Source organism: Mixophyes fleayi, chromosome 4, assembly GCF_038048845.1.
Source record: "Mixophyes fleayi isolate aMixFle1 chromosome 4, aMixFle1.hap1, whole genome shotgun sequence".
In the NCBI taxonomy this organism is placed as follows: Eukaryota; Metazoa; Chordata; class Amphibia; order Anura; family Limnodynastidae; genus Mixophyes; species Mixophyes fleayi.
Window position 1 is genome coordinate 7,077,609 of NC_134405.1, and position 23,141 is coordinate 7,100,749.

Here is a 23,141-nt window from a genome sequence, read left to right on the forward strand (position 1 = left end):
ATATTCCTCAGAAGTATTCTATTGATGCTTAAGATTTATTACACATGCCAGCACGATTGTTTAACTTGGAACTCATATCCACTTTCAGTTCGCCCATACAGCAAATGTTGGATACAGTTCCAAATCAGTTATGGACCACAGATAGCCAAGACACAGGTTTGATGGTGAATGTAGCTCCAGTTTTAGTGACTCTTAAATCGGGTGCAAAACCACCCAAGATTGCACAATACCCTCTGAAACCTGAAGCAGAATTAGGAATTTTTCCAGTGATTCAACGTCTGTTGGAGCAGAACATTTTGATAAGAATTAATAGTATTTGTAATTCACCCATTTTCCCAATTAAGAAGCGCGGTGGGCAGAGTTTTAGGCTCGTACATGATCTACGAACTATAAATAAAGTTGTTGAGTCACAATACCCTGTTATATCCAATCCAGCAACAATCCTCATGCAAATCCCACCTGCTGCCACACACTTCACTGTGATTGATTTGTGTTCAGCATTCTTTTCGATACCATTGCATCCAGATTGTCAGTATTTTTTTGCTTTCACATATAAAGGGGTGCAATATACATGGACTAGACTCGCACAGGGATTCATTGACAGTCCAAGTTTCTTCTCTCAGGCATTGCATGATTGTCTTGAAGCTTTTACGCCAAAATGCGTTTCTGTACTGATTCAGTATGTTGATGACTTATTGTTATGTTCTACTTCATTTCAGTCACCCCTTGCAGATACCAGTTTGCTGTTATCATTCCTGTATCGCACTGGACACAAGGTATTCAAAGATAAGTTGCAACCTTGCCAGACTCAGGTTAAGTATTTTGGCCATTGTTTGACCCAAGGACTGAGACATCTGTCACCGGAAAGAGTGCAAATTATTTCGGATGTGCCTTTGCCCATTAATCAAATACAAGTACGTGCATTCTTGGGTATGTGTAGCTATTGTCGATGCTGGATTCCTGGCTATGCCATTTTGGCATTGCCATTGCAAAACTTAATTGGTTCCAATCTTCCAGATTTGGTAAATCATACAGGGGACACAGAAAATGCTTTTTATTCACTTAAGGATGCTTTAATGGAGGACCCTGCATTAGGTATCCCAGATTATTGTAAGCCATTTTCTTTATATTGCACTGAATTGTCTAGTTGTGCAGCAGGAGTCCTAACACAGTTACATGGTGACCATCAGAGGCCTCTGGGCTATTATAGTTCCCAATTAGACACAGTTGGATGATCATTACCACCCTGTTTGCGTGCAGTAGCATCTGCAGCACTATTGGTAGACAAAACAGAGGATTTAGTGCTAAGCCATGATTTAACCCTCTATGTTCCACATGCTGTTTCAGCTTTGATGCAATCCGCACAGACACGACATGTCTCTACAGCTCGCTTTACGAGATGGGAGCTAGCATTAATAGCTCCTCCACATCTCACCATTCAACGGTGTACTACTCTTAATCCAGCTACTTTCCTAACAATTGTGCATGGACATGCACAGATGGTGGAAGATGTTGATGAAGGTAACAGTGAGATTTCTGGTGATTTAATGCCTAATCATGACTGTTTGAAATTCTTAGATCAGACTTTTACAGCAAGACCTGATATAAAAGACACGCCACTACCAAATGTAGATCTGACCTTTTATATAGATGGTAGCTGTCATAGACAAAATGAGACTGGAGAGTTATGCACAGGATATACAGTGGTAACAGATGAGAATATTGCTGAAGCAAATGCAATAGGTTCCCCCACTCAGCTCAAATTGCCGAATTAGTTGCACTCACAAGAGCATGTGAGTTGGCGCAAGATAAATGAGTAAATATTTACACAGACAGCCAGTACGCATTTGGCGTTGTTCATGACTTTGGTGTATTATGGCGGCTTAGAGATTTTTTAACTACAGCAGGTACCCTGGTAGCACATTCACAGCACATAATGAAATTGTTAGATGCTATTCAATTGCCATCACAGGTAGCAGTTATTAAATGCCAGGCACACATAAGCAGTTCAGATCCAGTTGCTTTAGGAAACAGAAGGGCAGATGAGGCCGCAAAAGATGCAGCGAAAAGACCGGTGTTAACAAAAATTTCTTCACAGGTTACCAGTTTAATGTTGTTTACATTAATTGATGACAAAAATGTAATCAAAATGCAAAAGTTTTGTAATCCACAGGAATTGGCCCTCCGGAAGTTAAAGGGATGTGTACAAGATACTAATGGTCTGTGGAAAGATGGTAAAGGTAGACCAGTGGCCCCAAAAGCTTATCTACCAGCGCTGGCAGAAGCATGTGGTACAAGAATTTGTGCGTAGATATGGTATACCATAAATAATTGAGAGTGGTTAGAGGCTTTACCCTTAGTATTGCATAGTATCAGAACCACTCCTAGACTTCCATTTAATCTTTCACCATATGAGATTTTGTTCGGAAGACAGCCCAATATTATCATCAGCCCACAAGAAACTTTAAAATGCACTCAAGATGTAACTGTTAAGTACTTGATTGAGATGATTAAGCAGTTACAAAAACAAGAGACTTTGAAACTGATTGTACCGCAAATGCCTATTGAGAACTGTCATGATATACAGCCAGGAGAATATGTTATGGTCAGAATTTTTTTTACGCTCTGGTTGTTTGACAGATCATTGGGAAGGACCGTATCAAGTATTGTTAACCACAACAACAGCGTTGAAAGTTGCAGAAAAAGACACTTGGATTCACGCATCCCACTGCAAGAAGGTAGTCGATCTGACAGTGACCTGGAAAGACGCAGAGACTGATAAAGCTTTGGAACCAGATATAACAAATTTATTTCAGGACTCTGACAATGATGTGGTTCGGGAAGAAGAATCTGACCAAGAAGCCAAAGGATAATATTCTTATTACTATTGCCATCGCTATAGGCATGATGTTTTCTGATTCTTATACCTTATATTATTAATGGACATTTCGTTAATGAGGATTTGATAGTAAAATTTGATAGTGGTTTTGAGGAAATGATGGTATATAGTCGTAAAAATGTAGAATCAGAACTGTCTTCATCATTCATTTTACTCACAAATAATAACACATACAATAATGACACATATAAAGGTAGAATTAAAAGACAAATAGCTGGAGATGAACCTGAAGATTGTGGTGAGAAACTGCCAACTGAAATGTGTATATGTCGTTATTGTGATAATCCTCCTGAAGAAAGATGTGCAAAATGGTGTCAGACGGATCCAGAACATTTTTTAAATCAACATCCTATAGACCTGTATCATGGTATGGTAAACGAGCAATTAAACAAACTAATTGTTGGATATGTACACATACACCACATGGACACCAAAATGTTGGATTATTGCCAATACCTTTAAATTTTAAAGAATTGCTTAATTTGCCAGAAGGAAGACCAGAAGCTGGGACATATAATGAAACTCAATCTCCTTACTTAAAATTGTTGCCACATGTATTGACTGAAAGTGTTATATGTATACATTTTACAAGTACACAAGAAATTAAAAATTGGGAGTTGGAGTGGTTTGGATGGGTGGTAACCAGCTTTAATAGGCCTATAGAAAAGACGAGTGAATATTTAAGAAAAATTGGGAAAAGGCCTGCATTTCAAAACCCAAAATTCAGATATGTTGGGCCAAAGAGATCTTTGGGAACAGTAGCATCAAAATATTGTAATATAACTTTACAAGATGGTGATTGTAAAGAGCAATTAGAAAATAATAAGTATGGAAAATGTATAGACATTCTTTGCACAGATATATTACATGTAGCAATACCATATATTCTACCAGATAATATATATTACATATGTGGAAGTAAGGCATATAAGTGGTTACCACTGAATACAGGTGGAATATGTTATTTGGGTAAAGTAATTTCAGCTGTTAATGTATTCACGCATAATGTTTTAAAGGAAATTGTACAACAAAAATATTTAAAAGATAATTTAGTAATAAGAAAGAAAAGAAACGATGAAAAGAGAGAAAAACAACCAGTATCGCAACATATTAGTGAATCAACTGGTGTACAAGTATTGACTGCATTAGAATTTTCAGGTATTACACGAAGAAATCTGAATTGGTTTTATATCCAAGGTTTGGAAACATTGATGGATAAAATAACTAACGTGTATGATGAAACTTTCCGTTATGTTGCAAAAGAGCTTCAAGTTTTCAAAACGGAGTTAATACAACATAGATTGGTCTTAAATTATCTTACTGCACAAACAGGAGGTTATTGTGTAACATTACAAATGAAATATGGTACGCAGTGCTGTACTTATCTGACAAATAACCGATAATCCAGAAGAAATAATTGATAATTATATGGATGAAGTAATAAAAGTAAAGACGGATTTTGCAAAATTACCTAACATGACATTATCTTCAGTAGATACATGGTTTTCGTGGTTAGATCCAAAAAATTGGTTTTCAGGTTTTGGTACATGGTTTCAATCATTAATGCATTCATTAGGAAGATTTCTTCTCTTTATATTAGGAATATTGTTAGTTATCTATTTTGTATTAAAGTGTATACCAGTACTGTTGAAATTTTGTAAGAAAACATTGAGTAGAGAAATTAAGAGAGTGAATAATACAGGGGAAGAAATTATAGAACTGTATGAACAAATAAAACCTCATAATCATGTTATTGTGTGATAGTTTGGAGAACTATCAAACTGAGGAAACTGTCAAAGATATTTTTGGATAAAGACAATTTATTTTAGCATGAAAATATTTACATTGTTTTATCTTATTTTAGTATATATCATTTAGATATGATGTGGTTTTATTATGTCATATGTTATATTATTTAATCCTTTCGTGTGAGCTGATGAGGAATGTGAACAGGAATGAAGGAGTTAATTCAACATCCAAACAGATGTTTCTAATCAAGAGATTTTTGAACAAAGACTTCTTCAATTTCTCCATTGCAGTCTGGAGAGCCATGAGGATCAGGATATGCCTATATACTTTCTTAGTCAATTGTAATATATTTGTAAATTGACGTATAACCTACTTTTTGTTAAAACAAAAACTACTGTCTGGTCTGTTGAAGATCAGAGAGTTTTCAATTCTGAAAATGAGCGCTTGCATATTCTTTTGTAAATAAACAATGATATCATTTTATTTTGAAAGTCTCTTTTGCTGAAGGAATTATTTCATTACTTTATTAACAGTAACATGATATAGCAGTTATAACATCATAACATAACCAGAATAAACTTGTAAAATATACAATGAATTGCCTATATCCTTATTCCCATTGGGGACTATACAATGTATGTAGTCTGATTTATTAATGTTATTCATGTCTATTAGTATGCATCTCACCCGTGCCATACTCTGTTATCAACATGTAGGGTTAAAATGTATATACTCCGTCATGTTCTCAAGTCGGATACATCTATGATCTAATAGTAAGTAGCAGATATACTATGTCTACTGTAGTACATTAAATCCTACTTTCAAATGCAGCTTATAGGGTCAGTTGTAAATGTCGGTAGATCCTGTTATTAATTAGATTGTTAAGCGCTGGTAATACTTAGCAGTGCACCAAAACCACTATGTAACTCGGCCCAATGGCGTAACTTTTCCATAATTGCTAGGTTAGTAAAAATGATATGTACTGCTGTTCCAACTGCTGTGATATATATATATATTATTTGAAACGCATAGTGTAGATGTGTAACCCCATGTTACATTAGACACTATTACAACACAGAGTCTGACAGCTCTGAGCGTGTGTCCCACATCTGTCAGATTACATAACATAGCTGCATTATTTCGGTTAATAGGAAAACATGAATTTACATTTGTTATTATGAAGTAGACAGTATAACTACTGTTCTCTCCTAATATAATTCAGTTGTACGTCTATTAAACAGCGATTATTTTGTGTATCTTATTATCAAGCAACGGAGGGGGACAGTGTGTAGTGTCTCAAAACTAGTGAAAAGATCATCTGCTTTAATTTAAGTGATGTTCCTGATATCCTACAAAGTCTCAACACATTTATAAATGCAGCTAAGTCCCCTTTATATCGAACATTGCTGAGATTCAGCAGTTTATTAAATCAGCAATAAGATTGAGCTGAATGAACTTGTACATAAAAGTGCATCATTGCTAGGTTATAATTGCTGTACTAAATATATACCAGTTGTTATAGATTTATTACAGATCACATTAACCTATTTAAATAACTTATCACATTCCATTGTTACACTAAATCCGACAGCTCAGACTCTATGCGTTGCAGCCGCTCGTTCCATCACAAACTTGCAGCGTCTCTAGTATAATAGTGAGACAGAGCTACTTTGTATCATATAATAGGTAAAGAGAATATAATCACTGTTATATCTTTCTTATTATGGCTCAGATTCATATATATCAAACAGCAATTAGTCTGTGTGTCTAATTTGTGAAAATGTAGCCGTATATCCCAGTTTGTGCTTCAATCCATATAAGCTCAGAATAGCTTTCTTAATGATGACCTGAGATTAATATATCTTTCATATGGTCTTAATAAATGTCAGAGGAAAGCCCTACTGTGTGTGTCCCTATTTCTATAAACACATATTTGTAGACTAAACTATCGGACTCTAACGTACACTTCGCAAATGCTTCTTCTTTAAACCTAGGGTTGGTTGAAGGAGAATTGGGGGGACCCCACCCTGTTTGTCCCCCCAATTATCCTCCAACCAACACTAGGTTGGCTGCACTATGTTTAATATGACTGGGGAGGGGGCACACTTTTTCTTTTACATTTATGTATTTATTTTTAACACTGTTTACTACACGCTGTCACTGCCGAATAATGTCGGCATTGTGACTGTCAGCATTTTAACTGTCGACAATCACAATGTCAGTATTTTATCAGTGTAGTTGAAAGTGAAATACTGGCATTTAGCCTGTCAGCATTTTCATGTCGGCAGGTTAAGTGTTGGTATTTCTTGCATTGGAAATATGACTACCACCGCATTAGATAGGGGCACCCAGCTCACATCCTGGTTCTATTGGACCTTATGCAGACAGACGGGCATAGAACTGAACTTTTCCTCTGCCTACCACCCTCAGTCTAATGGTCAGACAGACAGGGTGAAACAGAACCTCCAAACCTTCCTGCACATGTAAATCTCAGGCTACCAGGAGCACTGGGTGGACTTCGTCCCATGGGCAGAAGTTGTCGACAACCTGCACTATGACTCGAGTACAGGCTCCGCACCATTCTCTGCACTACATAGGTACCACCCCCGACTTCTGAACCTCCGGTCATTATGACATTGGAAGTACCAGCAGTAGACAAGATACGCAGAAAATTCCAGGACATTTTTCTTTTAACTGTTTTCCTAAACTAACTAAATAAAAATAAAAGGATATTTACTTTAAAAATGCCACCAATAGAAGACCCTACAGCAGGGATCAAGAGCCAACTTGTCCTGGGTGCAGATTTCACTGCAATTTGTCCTTCATGTAACACCCTCTATAATAAATCCTTCATATCCATACGTGGAGATGTAGGATAGGGACTGTCTGCTCTGTGAGGATGTATCAGTGGAGCTGTGATTGGTTGCTGCCCTGCGGAGAAGATAGTGGTACCGGCCCTATGTGAAAAGAACATAGAGTGCAAACTGGTGGGATCTATAGGTGATGTGGTGTAACCTGGTGGGATCTATAGGTGGTGTGGTGTAATCTGATGGGAACTATAGGTGGTGTGGTATAATCTGGTGGGATCTATAGGTGGTGCGGTCTAACCTGGTGGGATCTATAGGTGGTGTGGTGTAACCTGGTGGGATCTATAGGTGGTGTGGCGTAACCTGGTGGGATCTATAGGTGGTGTGGTTTAACCTGGGGGATCTATAGGTGATGTGGTGTAACCTGGTAGGATCTATAGGTGTTGTGGTGTAACTTGGTGGGATCTATGGGTGGTGTGGTGTAACCTGGTGGGATATATAGGTGGTGTGGTGTAACCCGGTGGGATCTATAGTTGGTGTAGTGTAATCTGGTGGGATCTATAGGTGGTGTGGTGTAACCTGGTGGGACATATAGGTGGTGTGGTGTAACCTGGTGGGATCTATAGGTGGTGTGCTGTGACTTGGTGGGATCTATAGGTGGTGTGGTGTAACCTGGTGGGATCTATAGGTGGTGTGGTGTAACCTGTGGCATCTATAGGTGGTGTGGTGTAACCTGCTGGGATCTATAGGTGGTATGGTGTTGTAGGTGTTTGTCACTTACTTCTTAATTCATTAGAGTAACAAAGTTGTGCGAAAATGTTCCTCTCATTTGGTTCTTTGTCTTCCAGTTCTTATTACGGTAGACTGGTTCCAGTGTGCCTAAATTTGGTGTTCCTTCAGATTGAAGTGAATACTTGGTGATATTACTCTGTTGGGTATTGGTGCACTTGTTCAGTTTATAAGTCCAGAAGTAGTTTATCCTGTTGAAGAAGCAGATAGGAGATTAGTCACAAAATGTGGGTCGTATTATGGATCCCCCAAAAAAAGTTAGAAGTGGTGATTCTGACTGGATCACATATAAATAACTTATGGTATCAATTTATTTAAGGGGACTAGCGCAGGGCGCTTATTTATGTAAATTGCCAATGCACTTATTTTAATATTGTATATAGTTTGAGAGAGGAAATTGTTATTTCTGAGACCAGGTAAGGAAATGTGTTTTTTCTGTTTAGCCTTCCTAGAGGAAATGCATTATGTCTGATGTATATATCTGATAAAGTGAGCCTTTGTTTACAAAGTCTTTGGTGTATTGTGATGTGGGAAGCTGGCTTGTTTTAGTTTTGTTGTTCTGTGTGAATATGTATTCCGAACGGTTTGAAGAAAGGCCCATCTGTTAATTCGATCTTTTGATGTGTGAAGGTCCCACATGGAAGGTAGGAACTTTTAATCAAGACTGGCTCTTGGATTCTCTGCATCTGAAAACCAGATGTAGAACATAACAGCGTTTCTAGAATTTCACATATAAGTGTAAATATTGTTAGGTTTCCAATACATGTAAATCCATGTTTGTGTAAATGGAGTACCCTGATGCTAAAAATAGCCTGTGTCTGAACGGTATAAAAGGTATTAGCTTGTATTTCAAACTTGTTCTTCTGAATTGAACATCTGACCTGATCACTGGGACCTCTAACCAGTGAAGAGAAAATAAACATCTTGCTTCAAAGACCTACTTGAAAACATCTTCAATATTGCTGTATTTCTGTGACCTGCAGATTAGACCCTAACTCTAATCCGTTCTCCGGCTGTCTCTGAGGTTTTGGACCCAAGCTTTTCCAGTACCACCGCTCTGCATGTTACATATGCAGCCCTGGTCAGTGTGATAGGCCAGGAGGAGATCCATCCACAGCAACCCTGATCTATAGTAAGAGGTCGGGAGTACCAGCCCAGGTACACCAGCAGCGAGATACGATAGCAGCGTCAGTACCCAGAAGAAACCCGGTTCTGGATGCCGGTATAGGAGTCCAGTGGTGGCAGCTCTTGTAAGCCCTTCCTACTGCGGCAAGAGGGGGCATTTGGGATAACAAAAGGAAACGGTGGCAAAGTAAGCCCAGCCGGTTCCCAGCAACAACAGACAGGATGGCATAGGAGGTCCATCCTGTCACAGATTTCTGGTGACTAGCGGCGGGATAACCCCGGGCGGCTTTTTGTGCAGCAGTAAGGAGAGCCAAGATATTCAGGAGAGGAATAACTGCAGCCAGTAGAACGCAATACAAGCTAATGCCTTTTATATCATTCAGACATAGGCTATTTTTAGCATCGAGATGTACTCTATTTACACAAACATGGATTTACTTGCATTGGAAAGCTAACAAAATTTACACTTATATGTGAAATTCTAGAAACGCTGTTATGTCCTGCATCTGGTTTTCAGATGCAGAGAATCCAGGAGCCAGTCTTAATTAAAAGTTCCTGCCTTAAATGTTGGACCTTCACACATCAAAAGATCGAATTTACAGATGGGCCTTTCTTCAGACCGTTCGGAATACATATTCACACAGAACAACAAAACCAAAACAAGCCAGCTTCCCACATCACAATACACCAAAGACTTTGTAAACAAAGGTTAATTTCCTCTAGGAAGGCTAAACAGAAAAAACACATTTCCTACCCTGGGGGTAAATGTATCAAGCTGAGAGTTTTCCGGCGGGTTTGAAAAGTGGAGATGTTGCCTATAGCAACCAATCAGATTCTAGCTGTCATTTTTTAGAATGTACTAAATAAATGATAGCTAGAATCGGATTAGTTTTTCAAACACGCCGGAAAACTTATAGCTGAGACATTTGCCCCCTGGTCTCAGAAATAACGATTTCCTCTCTCAAACTATACACAATATTAAAATAAGTGCTTTGGCAATTTACATAAATAAGCGCCCTGTGCTATTTCCTTTAAATAAATTTATACCAAAAGTTATTTATATGTGATCCAGTCACAACAGGTCAGTATAGCAGTATTATAGATCAGATATAAATGTATAGATCAATATAACAGTAGTTAGTAATATATAGGTCAGTATAGCAGTATTATAGTCAGATATAAATGTATAGATCAGTATAGCAGTAGTTAGTAATATATAGTTCAGTATAGCAGTATTATAGTCAGATATAAATGTATAGATCAATATAGCAGTATAATAGTCAGGTATAAATGTATAGATCAATATAGCAGTATTACAGATCAGATATAAATGTATAGATCAGTATAGCAGTAGTTAGTAATATATAGGTCAGTATAGCAGTATTATAGTCAGATATAAATGTATAGATTAGTATAGCAGTATTATAGTCAGATATAAATGTATAGATCAGTATAGCAGTATTATAGTCAGATATAAATGTATAGATCAGTATAGCAGTATTATAGATCAGATATAAATGTATAGATCAGTATAGCAGTATTATAGTCAGATATAAATGTATAGATCAGTATTGCAGTAGTTAGTAATGTATAGATCAGTATAGTAGTATTATAGTCAGATATAAATGTATAGATAAGAACAGCAGTATTATAGTCAGATATAAATGTATAGATCAGTATAACAGTAGTTAGTAATATATAGTTCAGTATAGCAGTATTATAGTCAGATATAATTGTAGAGATCAGTATAGTAGTATTACAGTCAGATATAAATGTATAGATCAGTATAGCTGTATTATAGTCAGATATAAATGTATAGATCAGTATAACAGTAGTTAGTAATATATAGATCAGTATAGCTGTATTATAGTCAGATATAAATGTAGAGATCAGTATAGTAGTATTACAGTCAGATATAAATGTATAGATCAGTATAGCAGTATTATAGTCAGATTTAAATGTATAGATCAGTAAAGCAGTATTATATTACAGATATAAATGTATAGATCAGTATAGCAGTATTATAGCCAGATTTAAATGTATAGATCAGTATAGCAGTATTATATTACAGATATAAATGTATAGATCAGTATAGCAGTATTATAGATCAGATATAAATGTATAGATCAGTATAGCAGTATTATATTACAGATATAAATGTATAGATCAGTATAGCAGTATTATAGTCAGATTTAAATGTATAGATCTGTATAGCAGTATTATAGATCAGATATAAATGTATAGATCAGTATAGCAGTAGTTAGTAATATAGAGATCAGTATAGTAGTATTATATTACAGTATAGTAGTATTATAGTCAGATATAAATGTATAGATCAGTATAGTAGTATTATAGTCAGATTTAAATGTATAGATCAATATAGCAGTAGTTAGTAATATATAGATCAGTATAGCAGTATTATATTACAGATATAAATGTATAGATCAGTATAGCAGTATTATATTACAGATATAAATGTATAGATCAGTATAGCAGTATTATATTACAGATATAAATGTATAGATCAGTATAGCAGTATTATATTACAGATATAAATGTATAGATCAGTATAGCAGTATTATATTACAGATATAAATGTATAGATCAGTATAGCAGTATTATAGTCAGATATAAATGTATAGATCAGTATAGCAGTATTATAGTCAGATATAAATGTATAGATCAGTATAGCAGTATTATAGTCAGATATAAATGTATAGATCAGTATAGCAGTATTATAGTCAGATATAAATGTATAGATTAGTATAACAGTATTATATTACAGATATAAATGTATAGATCAGTATAACAGTATCATATTACAGATATAAATGTATAGAACAGTATAGCAGTATTATATTACAGATATAAATGTATAGATCAGTATAGCAGTATTATACTACAGATATAAATGTATAGATCAGTACAGCAGTATTATATTACAGATATAAATGTATAGATCAGTACAGCAGTATTATATTACAGATATAAATGTACAGATCAGTATAGCAGTATTATATTACAGATATAAATGTATAGATCAGTATAGCAGTATTATATTACATATATAAATGTATAGATCAGTACAGCAGTATTATATTACAGATATAAATGTATAGATCAGTACAGCAGTATTATATTACAGATATAAATGTATAGATCAGTATAGCAGTATTATAGTCAGATATAAATGTATAGATTAGTATAACAGTATTATATTACAGATATAAATGTATAGATCAGTACAGCAGTATTATATTACAGATATAAATGTATAGATCAGTATAGCAGTATTATATTAGATATAAATGTATAGATCAGTATAGCAGTATTATATTACAGATATAAATGTAAAGATCAGTATAGCAGTATTATAGTCAGATATAAATGTATAGATCAGCATATCAGTATTATATTACAGATATAAATGTATAGATATGTACAGATATAAATGTATGGGCTCTGTTCTTGGCCCTTTACTCTTTTCACTCTATACTTCCTCCCTTGGGGCTCTCATCTCCTCTTTCGGTCTTCAGTATCACCTATATGCTGATGATATTCAACTCTACATCTCTTCTCCTGATCTTTCCTCCTCCCTCCTCTCTCGTGTAACTGACTGCCTCTCAGCCATCTCATCCTGGATGTCCTCTGGCTTTCTTAAAATTAACATCTCCAAAACCGAACTCATTGTCTTTCCCCCACCCAGGCTCCCTTCCCACCATGACCTCTCTATCGTTGTTAACAACTCCACTATCTCCTCTGTCACCCAACTCCGCTGCCTAGGTGTCACTCTCGACTCCTCTCTCTCTTTTGCCCCCCACATTCAATCCCTTGCCCAAGCCTGTCGCTTCCAACTCCGTAACATTGCCCGCATCCGTCCCTTCCTCTCTCAAGATGCCACCAAAACTATCATCCATGCTCTCATCACCTCCCATCTCGACTACTGCAACCTCCTCCTTACTGGCCTCCCCTGCTCCCGCCTTGCCCCCCTCCGCTCTATACTCAATGCGGCTGCGAGACTCATCTTCCTCTCACGCCGCTCCTCCTCTGCCTCCCCTCTCTGTCTTTCCTTACACTGGCTCCCCTTCCCCAACAGAATCCTTTTCAAACTCCTCACCACCACTTACAAGGCTCTCTCCAACTCTACTGCCCCTTATATCTCTAACCTCCTCTCCATTCACACTCCTGCCCGCTCCCTGCGCTCAGCCAATGATCGCCGCCTCTCCTCCACTCTGATCACCTCTTCCCACTCTAGAATCCAAGACTTCTCCCGTGCTGCCCCCCTTCACTGGAACGACCTCCCTCGCTCCATTCGTCTCTCATCCAATCTGTGCTCCTTCAAGCGGGCTCTTAAAACTCACCTGTTCCTTAAGGCCTACCAACCATCCACTTAACCTCTCACCTCTTCTGGTTCTCCCCTGCCCCCTTTCTCTCTCCCCGTTGCTTCACTGGCTTCCTTATGTACCTGATTCTGTTTACCCTCCCTTAGTATGTAAGCTCGTATGAACAGGGCCCACCTTCCCTCCTGTCTCCATACCTGTTCTTCCGCTCCGTCTCTACTGTATCTGCCTGCCTGGAGTTTCTGAAGTACTGGTACTTTGTGTTTATTGTTCTGTACTGTCTTACCCTGTATAGTCTACTGTTTGTACCATGTACGGCGCTGCGGAAACCTTGTGGCGCCTTACAAATAAACGATAATAATAATAATAATATAGATCAGTATAGCAGTATTATATTACAGATATAAATGTATAGATCAGTATATCAGTATTATATTACAGATATAAATGTATAGATCAGTATATCAGTAGCACTCACAGTAAAGCAGTAATAAAGCACAGATAGTAATAGACTATATTATCGGTATGAGTATTATAAATATAACAGAAATACCTGTAAATATACTTATACCCTGTGTCCTCTGGGGTCTGTAGTCTATGTCAGGACTTAGATAGCTGAGAAGTGCCTGTGTCCAGCAGTGAGGAGGACGTGTCCCATCACCCTGTGTGTCTCTGTGTGGTCACATAGACATGTAAATGACAGCTGCAGTGTATCTCAGATAACACTGATCCCTGAGTGGGGTGTGGGGGTCTTACAGACACATGTACAATATGTAATGGTGCCATGTGGCTGGGAGGAGGGGAGATGCTTTGTACAAAGCATGAAATGACTTGGGAATCACATCATAGTCCACACATATAAATAGACTATATCTAGTGTCCTGACCACTGAGCCATATGGGTGGATGGGAGGATATTACATCATATATCCACACCATACATTTAGGAACTTATTACACAAATACTCACCTGTCAGTCTGGGTTTTAATTGTTTCAATATTCTGCTTTTTAGAGAAAGGTTTTAATATGAATTAGTACAGATATAATTGTGTATTTTCTGGAGTGTGATCACACTCAGCAGATCTACCTGTACTTACATATCAATATGTCTCTTACCCATACTTACCAACTTTCTTCAGCTCTCTTCCGGGAGCCTGGCCGTGAAGGTGGGCGTGAGGGAACGGGGCGCCAAAAATCGCGTCATTTTGGCCCTGCCCCTATGACGCGGCATTTGGGACCTAATTCTGCCCACTTTACTAGAAAGTGGGCAGAATTCAAGGGATTGCCACACTCGTCAGGGAGTCCGGGAGACTCTCGCAAAATGCGGGAGTCTCCCGGATGTTTCGGGAGAGTTGGCAAGTATGCTCTTAGCCCTGCAGTGACTCTCCTCATGGTTACAGTACATTGAGTACCCAAGAAGTTTTCAATGTGATTTTTATGTGGAGGTTTCTATGTTTGTATTTATACGTCATATTAAAATTATAGTGTTTTTATGAGAACAAGTTGACAAATATTTTCATAGTACATAGTCAAGAGTTAGTAGGAGAGAGTTCAACAATAATCGCCATCTTTATTGAACTGGTTATTCACTCTTTGTCAGTGCTGTAAAAATATTTTTTTTTTTACTGGCGAGGTGCAGTATGTATGTATGTATGTATGTATGTATGTATGTATGATCTGTCAGGCAGAGGTGGGGTGCAGTATGTATGATCTGGCAGGCAGTGGTGGGGTGCAGTATGTATGTATGATCTGGCAGGCAGTGGTGGGGTGCAGTATGTATGTATGATCTGTCAGGCAGTGGTGGGGTGCAGTATGTATGTATGATCTGGCAGGCAGTGGTGGGGTGCAGTATGTATTTATGTATGTATGATCTGGCAGGCAGTGGTGGGGTGCAGTATGTATGTATGTATGATCTGTCAGGTAGTGGTGGGGTGCAGTAAGTATGTATGTATGATCTGGCAGGCAGTGGTGGGGTGCAGTATGTATTTATGTATGTATGATCTGGCAGGCAGTGGTGGGGTGCAGTATGTATGTATGTATGTATGTATGTATGATCTGTCAGGCAGTGGTGGGGTGCAGTAAGTATGTATGATCTGGCAGGCAGTGGTGGGGTGCAGTATGTATGTATGATCTGTCAGGCAGTGGTGGGGTGCAGTATGTATGTATGATCTTTCAGGCAGTGGTGGGGTGCAGTATGTTTGTATGATCTGGCAGGCAGTGGTGGGGTGCAGTATGTTTGTATGATATGGCAGGCAGTGGTGGAGTGCAGTATGCATGTATGATCTGGCAGGCAGTGGTGGGGTGCAGTTTGTATGTATGATCTGGCAGGCAGTGGTGGGGTGCAGTATGTATGTATGTATGTATGTATGATCTGGCAGGCAGTGGTGGGGTGCAGTATGTATGTATGATCTGGCAGGCAGTGGTGGGGTGCAGTATGTATGTATGTATGATCTGGCAAGAAGTGGTGGGGTGCGGTATGTATGATCTGGCAGGTAGTGGTGGGGTGCTGTATGTATGTATGATCTGGCAGGCAGTGGTGGGGTGCAGTATGTATGTATGATCTGGCAGGCAGTGGTGGGGTGCAGGATGTATGTATGATCTGGCAGGTAGTGGTGGGGTGCAGTATGTATGTATGATCTGGCAGGCAGTGGTGGGGTGCAGGATGTATGTATGATCTGGCAGGTAGTGGTGGGGTGCAGTATGTATGTATGATCTGGCAGGTAGTGGTGGGGTGCAGTATGTATGTATGATCTGGCAGGTAGTGGTGGGGTGCAGTATGTATGTATGATCTGACAGGTAGTGGTGGGGTGCAGTATGTATGTATGATCTGGCAGGCAGTGGTGGGGTGCAGTATGTATGTATGATCTGGCAGGCAGTGGTGGGGTGCAGTATGTATTTATGTATGTATGATCTGGCAGGCAGTGGTGGGGTGCAGTATGTATGTATGTATGATCTGTCAGGTAGTGGTGGGGTGCAGTAAGTATGTATGTATGATCTGGCAGGCAGTGGTGGGGTGCAGTATGTATTTATGTATGTATGATCTGGCAGGCAGTGGTGGGGTGCAGTATGTATGTATGATCTGGCAGGTAGTGGTGGGGTACAGTATGTATGTATGATCTGGCAGGTAGTGGTGGGGTGCAGTATGTATGTATGATCTGGCAGGCAGTGGTGGGGTGCAGTATGTATGTATGTATGATCTGGCAGGTAGTGGTAGGGTGCAGTATGTATGTATGTTCTGGCAGGCAGTGGTGGGGTGCAGTATGTATGTATGTATGATCTGGCAGGCAGTGGTGGGGTGCAGTATGTATGTATGATCTGGCAGGTAGTGGTGGGGTGCAGTATGTATGTATGTTCTGGCAGGCAGTGGTGGGGTGCAGGATGTATGTATGTTCTGGCAGGCAGTGGTGGGGTGCAGTATGTATGTATGTATGATCTGGCAGGTAGTGGTGGGGTGCAGTATGTATGTATGTTCTGGCAGGCAGTGGTGGGGTGCAGTATGTATGTATGATCTGGCAGGCAGTGGTGGGGTGCAGTATGTATGTATGATCTGGCAGGTAGTGGTGGGGTGCAGTATGTATGTATGTTCTGGCAGGCAGTGGTGGGGTGCAGTATGTATGTATGTATGTTCTGGCAGGCAGTGGTGGGGTGCAGTATGTATGTATGATCTAGCAGGCAGTGGTGGGGTGCAGTATGTATGTATGATCTGGCAGGCAGTGGTGGGGTGCAGTATGTATGTATGATCTGGCAGGCAGTGGTGGGGTGCAGTATGTATGTATGATCTGGCAGGCAGTGGTGGGGTGCAGTATGTATGTATGATCTGGCAGGCAGTGGTGGGGTACAGTATGTATGTATGACCTGGCAGGCAGTGGTGGGGGTGCAGTATGTATGTACCAGCATCAGTCATGCACTGTATATATGTATATAACTCCTATGTGTACATTTACCTGAGTCAGACAGTTGCTCCTTGGAGTTTAGCAGTTTCCAGAGTGGCCGTGGTGCTGGCACAGAGGTGCTGTATGTCCAGACTGGAGGAAATAGACTGAGAGCTCTGCAGCCCGTCCTCACTAGTCACTCACAGAACGGCTGGGGGATGTGGGGGATGGAAGGAACATCTCCCCCCCTCCCTGTTAATCAGGACAAGTCTCCTAAAACATGTTCGGGAGCCTCACGTAGTATACATTAATCCAACAAAACCTCTTCGTAATAATATACTACATATGACATATAGTAAAGCATAAAGATATTTAACATATTTTGCAAACAGTTCGGAATCTTAAATCCAGATGTTGTCCTTTACATCCTGTTATAGCTCTGTCCTGCTAAAGGCATCTGGCATCAATTTACACACATGGAATACACACATCTATTCATTCATCTAAAACATTACATTTCTTTTAACCTTTTATAGTTCCTTAAACTATTAATAACTTCATCCAACAACAATTAGTATTATTATTATGTCAAAACTATAGTTTATCAGAAGTGAAAAAAGGGAAGATTTTCAAATGTAGATTATTCTTGATTTATAATTTTTTATTCTTTTTTTTCTGAAATTTGGCAAACACCCTGCCGCCCCCACTCTGAAAATTAACATGGCCTAATGCAATTTATTACAGGCAACATTAATATAAGGCCTTATAATAATACAGATTTGCCATTATAATGTATGTCTTATATATCGCATGCTTAAAATTAAGAGGCGCTCAAAAACCCTGAAACATATATATGTGTGTGTGTGTGTGTGTGTGTGTGTGTGTGTGTGTGTGTGTGTGTGTGTGTGTGTATGTTTTAAGGGTTTTTGAGCTCCTCTTAATTTGTATATAATACATACATTATAATAAAACATAATTTTATATATATAGGAAAGTCTATGGGACACCTTGCAGCGGAGATTCCAACTGTAATCGCCAGCAATGTGCTCAGCACAATGTCCGTGTGCCACATCACCAGCAATGTGCTCAGCACAATGTCCGTATGCCACATCACCAGCAATGTGCTCAGCACAATGTCCGTATGCCACATCTCCAGCAATGTGCTCAGCACAATGTCCGTGTGCCACATCGCCAGCAATGTGCTCAGCACAATGTCCGTGTGCCACATCACCAGCAATGTGCTCAGCGCAATGTCCGTGTGCCACATCACCAGCAATGTGCTCAGCGCAATGTCCGTGTGCCACATCACCAGCAATGTGCTCAGCGCAATGTCCGTGTGCCACATCGCCAGCAATGTGCTCAGCGCAATGTCCGTGTGCCACATCGCCAGCAATGTGCTCAGCGCAATGTCCATGTGCCACATCGCCAGCAATGTGCTCAGCGCAATGTCCGTGTGCCACATCGCCAGCAATGTGCTCAGCACAATGTCCGTGTGCCACATCACCAGCAATGTGCTCAGCGCAATGTCCGTGTGCCACATCACCAGCAATGTGCTCAGCGCAATGTCCGTGTGCCACATCACCAGCAATGTGCTCAGCGCAATGTCCGTGTGCCACATCGCCAGCAATGTGCTCAGCGCAATGTCCGTGTGCCACATCGCCAGCAATGTGCTCAGCGCAATGTCCATGTGCCACATCGCCAGCAATGTGCTCAGCGCAATGTCCGTGTGCCACATCGCCAGCAATGTGCTCAGCACAATGTCCGTGTGCCACATCACCAGCAATGTGCTCAGCGCAATGTCCGTGTGCCACATCGCCAGCAATGTGCTCAGCGCAATGTCCGTGTGCCACATCGCCAGCAATGTACTCAGCACAATGTCCGTGTGCCACATCGCCCGCTATGTGCTCAGCACAATGTCCGTGTGCCACATCGCCAGCAATGTGCTTAGTGCAATGTCCATGTGCCACATCGCCAGCAATGTGCTCAGCGCAATGTCCGTGTGCCACATCTCCAGCAATGTGCTCAGCACAATGTCCGTATGCCACATCACCAGCAATGTGCTCAGCGCAATGTCCGTGTGCCACATCTCCAGCAATGTGCTCAGCACAATGTCCGTGTGCCACATCGCCAGCAATGTGCTCAGCGCAATGTCCGTGTGCCACATCACCAGCAATGTGCTCAGCGCAATGTCCGTGTGCCACATCACCAGCAATGTGCTCAGCGCAATGTCCGTGTGCCACATCACCAGCAATGTGCTCAGCGCAATGTCCGTGTGCCACATCACCAGCAATGTGCTCAGCGCAATGTCCGTGTGCCACATCGCCAGCAATGTGCTCAGCGCAATGTCCATGTGCCACATCGCCAGCAATGTGCTCAGCGCAATGTCCGTGTGCCACATCGCCAGCAATGTGCTCAGCGCAATGTCCGTGTGCCACATCACCAGCAATGTGCTCAGCGCAATGTCCGTGTGCCACATCACCAGCAATGTGCTCAGCGCAATGTCCGTGTGCCACATCGCCAGCAATGTGCTCAGCGCAATGTCCGTGTGCCACATCACCAGCATTGTGCTCAGCACAATGTCCGTGTGCCACATCACCAGCATTGTGCTCAGCACAATGTCCGTGTGCCACATCGCCAGCAATGTGCTCAGCGCAATGTCCGTGTGCCACATCACCAGCATTGTGCTCAGCACAATGTCCGTGTGCCACATCACCAGCATTGTGCTCAGCACAATGTCCGTGTGCCACATCGCCAGCAATGTGCTCAGCACAATGTCCGTGTGCCACATCGCCAGCAATGTGCTCAGCACATTGTCCGTGTGCCACATCGCCAGCAATGTGCTCAGCACAATGTCCGTGTGCCACATCACCAGCAATGTGCTCAGCGCAATGTCGGTGTGCCACATCACCAGCAATGTGCTCAGCACAGTGTCCGTGTGCCACATCGCCAGCAATGTGCTCAGCACAGTGTCCGTGTGCCACATCGCCAGCAATGTGCTCAGCGCAATGTCCGTGTGCCACATCTCCAGCATTGTGCTCAGCGCAATGTCCGTGTGCCACATCACCAGCAATGTGCTCAGCGCAATGTCCGTGTGCCACATCACCAGCAATGTGCTCAGCACAGTGTCCGTGTGCCACATCGCCAGCAATGTGCTCAGCACAATGTCCGTGTGCCACATCGCCAGCAATGTGCTCAGCGCAATGTCCGTGCTCCACATCGCCAGCAATGTGCTCAGCACAATGTCCGTGTGCCACATCGCCAGCAATGTGCTCAGCACAATGTCCGTGTGCCACATCGCCAGCAATGTGCTCAGCGCAATGTCCGTGTGCCACATCACCAGCAATGTGCTCAGCACAGTGTCCGTGTGCCACATCTCCAGCATTGTGCTCAGCAGAATGTCCGTGTGCCACATCACCAGCAATGTGCTCAGCGCAATGTCCGTGTGCCACATCACCAGCAATGTGCTCAGCACAGTGTCCGTGTGCCACATCGCCAGCAATGTGCTCAGCACAATGTCCGTGTGCCACATCGCCAGCAATGTGCTCAGCGCAATGTCCGTGCTCCACATCGCCAGCAATGTGCTCAGCGCAATGTCCGTGTGCCACATCGCCAGCAATGTGCTCAGCACAATGTCCGTGTGCCACATCACCAGCAATGTGCTCAGCGCAATGTCCGTGTGCCACATCACCAGCAATGTGCTCAGCACAGTGTCCGTGTGCCACATCACCAGCAATGTGCTCAGCACAGTGTCCGTGTGCCACATCACCAGCAATGTGCTCAGCACAATGTCCGTGTGCCACATCACCAGCAATGTGCTCAGCGCAATGTCCGTGTGCCACATCACCAGCAATGTGCTCAGCACAGTGTCCGTGTGCCACATCACCAGCAATGTGCTCAGCACAGTGTCCGTGTGCCACATCGCCAGCAATGTGCTCAGCACAATGTCCGTGTGCCACATCTCCAGCAATGTGCTCAGCACAATGTCCGTGTGCCACATCGCCAGCAATGTGCTCAGCACAGTGTCCGTGTGCCACATCACCAGCAATGTGCTCAGCACAATGTCCATGTGCCACATCGCCAGCCATATGCGCAGCACAATGTCCATGTGCCACATCGCCAGCCATATGCGCAGCACAATGTCCGTGTGCCACATCGCCAGCAATGTGCTCAGCGCAATGTCCGTGTGCCACATCGCCGGCAATGTGCTCAGCACAATGTCCGTGTGCCACATCGCCAGCAATGTGCTCAGCACAATGTCCGTGTGCCACATCGCCGGCAATGTGCTCAGCGCAATGTCCGTGTGCCACATCGCCAGCAATGTGCTCAGCACAATGTCCGTGTGCCACATCGCCGGCAATGTGCTCAGCGCAATGACCGTGTGCCACATCGCCGGCAATGTGCTCAGCGCAATGTCCGTGTGCCACATCGCCGGCAATGTGCTCAGCACAATGTCCGTGTGCCACATCGCCAGCAATGTGCTCAGCACAATGTCCGTGTGCCACATCGCCGGCAATGTGCTCAGCGCAATGTCCGTGTGCCACATCGCCAGCAATGTGCTCAGCGCAATGTCCGTGTGCCACATCGCCGGCAATGTGCTCAGCGCAATGTCCGTGTGCCACATCGCCAGCAATGTGCTCAGCGCAATGTCCGTGTGCCACATCGCCAGCAATGTGCGCAGCACAATGTCCGTGTGCCACATCGCCGGCAATGTGCTCAGTGCAATGTCCGTGTGCCACATCGCCAGCAATGTGCTCAGCACAGTGTCCGTGTGCCACATCACCAGCAATGTGCTCAGCGCAATGTCCGTGTGCCACATCTCCAGCAATGTGCTCAGCACAATGTCCGTGTGCCACATCGCCAGCAATGTGCACAGCACAATGTCCATGTGCCACATCGCCGGCAATGTGCTCAGCACAATGTCCGTGTGCCACATCGCCAGCAATGTGCTCAGCACAATGTCCGTGTGCCACATCGCCAGCAATGTGCGCAGCACAATGTCCGTGTACCACATCGCCAGCAATGTGCTCAGCACAGTGTCCGTGTGCCACATCGCCAGCAATGTGCTCAGCGCAATGTCCGTGTGCCACATCTCCAGCAATGTGCTCAGCACAATGTCCGTGTGCCACATCGCCAGCAATGTGCACAGCACAATGTCCATGTGCCACATCGCCGGCAATGTGCTCAGCACAATGTCCGTGTGCCACATCGCCAGCAATGTGCTCAGCACAATGTCCGTGTGCCACATCGCCAGCAATGTGCGCAGCACAATGTCCGTGTGCCACATCACCAGCAATGTGCTCAGCGCAATGTCCGTGTGCCACATCTCCAGCAATGTGCTCAGCACAATGTCCGTGTGCCACATCGCCAGCAATGTACTCAGCACAATGTCCGTGTGCCACATCGCCCGCTATGTGCTCAGCACAATGTCCGTGTGCCACATCGCCAGCAATGTGCTTAGTGCAATGTCCATGTGCCACATCGCCAGCAATGTGCTCAGCGCAATGTCCGTGTGCCACATCTCCAGCAATGTGCTCAGCACAATGTCCGTGTGCCACATCGC

At 42.2% G+C, this 23,141-nt stretch overlaps 5 protein-coding genes across 6 annotated transcripts in view; 2 read left to right on the forward strand and 3 right to left on the reverse strand.

Annotated features, from left to right (window-relative positions):
• LOC142150999 (uncharacterized) overlaps positions 1 to 23,141 on the reverse strand; it is a 510,250-nt gene that overhangs the window by 149,417 nt on the left and 337,692 nt on the right. The gene's annotated exons all lie outside the window — the stretch shown is intronic.
• The window catches only part of LOC142151006 (oocyte zinc finger protein XlCOF8.4-like), a 393,475-nt gene that overhangs the window by 104,342 nt on the left and 265,992 nt on the right, over positions 1 to 23,141 (reverse strand). The window lies entirely within an intron of this gene.
• The window catches only part of LOC142150996 (uncharacterized), a 160,247-nt gene that overhangs the window by 85,984 nt on the left and 51,122 nt on the right, over positions 1 to 23,141 (forward strand). The gene's annotated exons all lie outside the window — the stretch shown is intronic.
• Positions 1 to 23,141, forward strand: part of LOC142150984 (uncharacterized) — a 343,002-nt gene that overhangs the window by 36,824 nt on the left and 283,037 nt on the right. The gene's annotated exons all lie outside the window — the stretch shown is intronic.
• Positions 1 to 23,141, reverse strand: part of LOC142151007 (uncharacterized) — a 60,093-nt gene that overhangs the window by 6,235 nt on the left and 30,717 nt on the right. Inside the window, exon 3 of the mRNA XM_075206266.1 lies at positions 8,237 to 8,435. The gene's annotated coding sequence lies outside the window, so the exon portion shown is untranslated. The remainder of the gene's footprint in view (positions 1 to 8,236; positions 8,436 to 23,141) is intronic.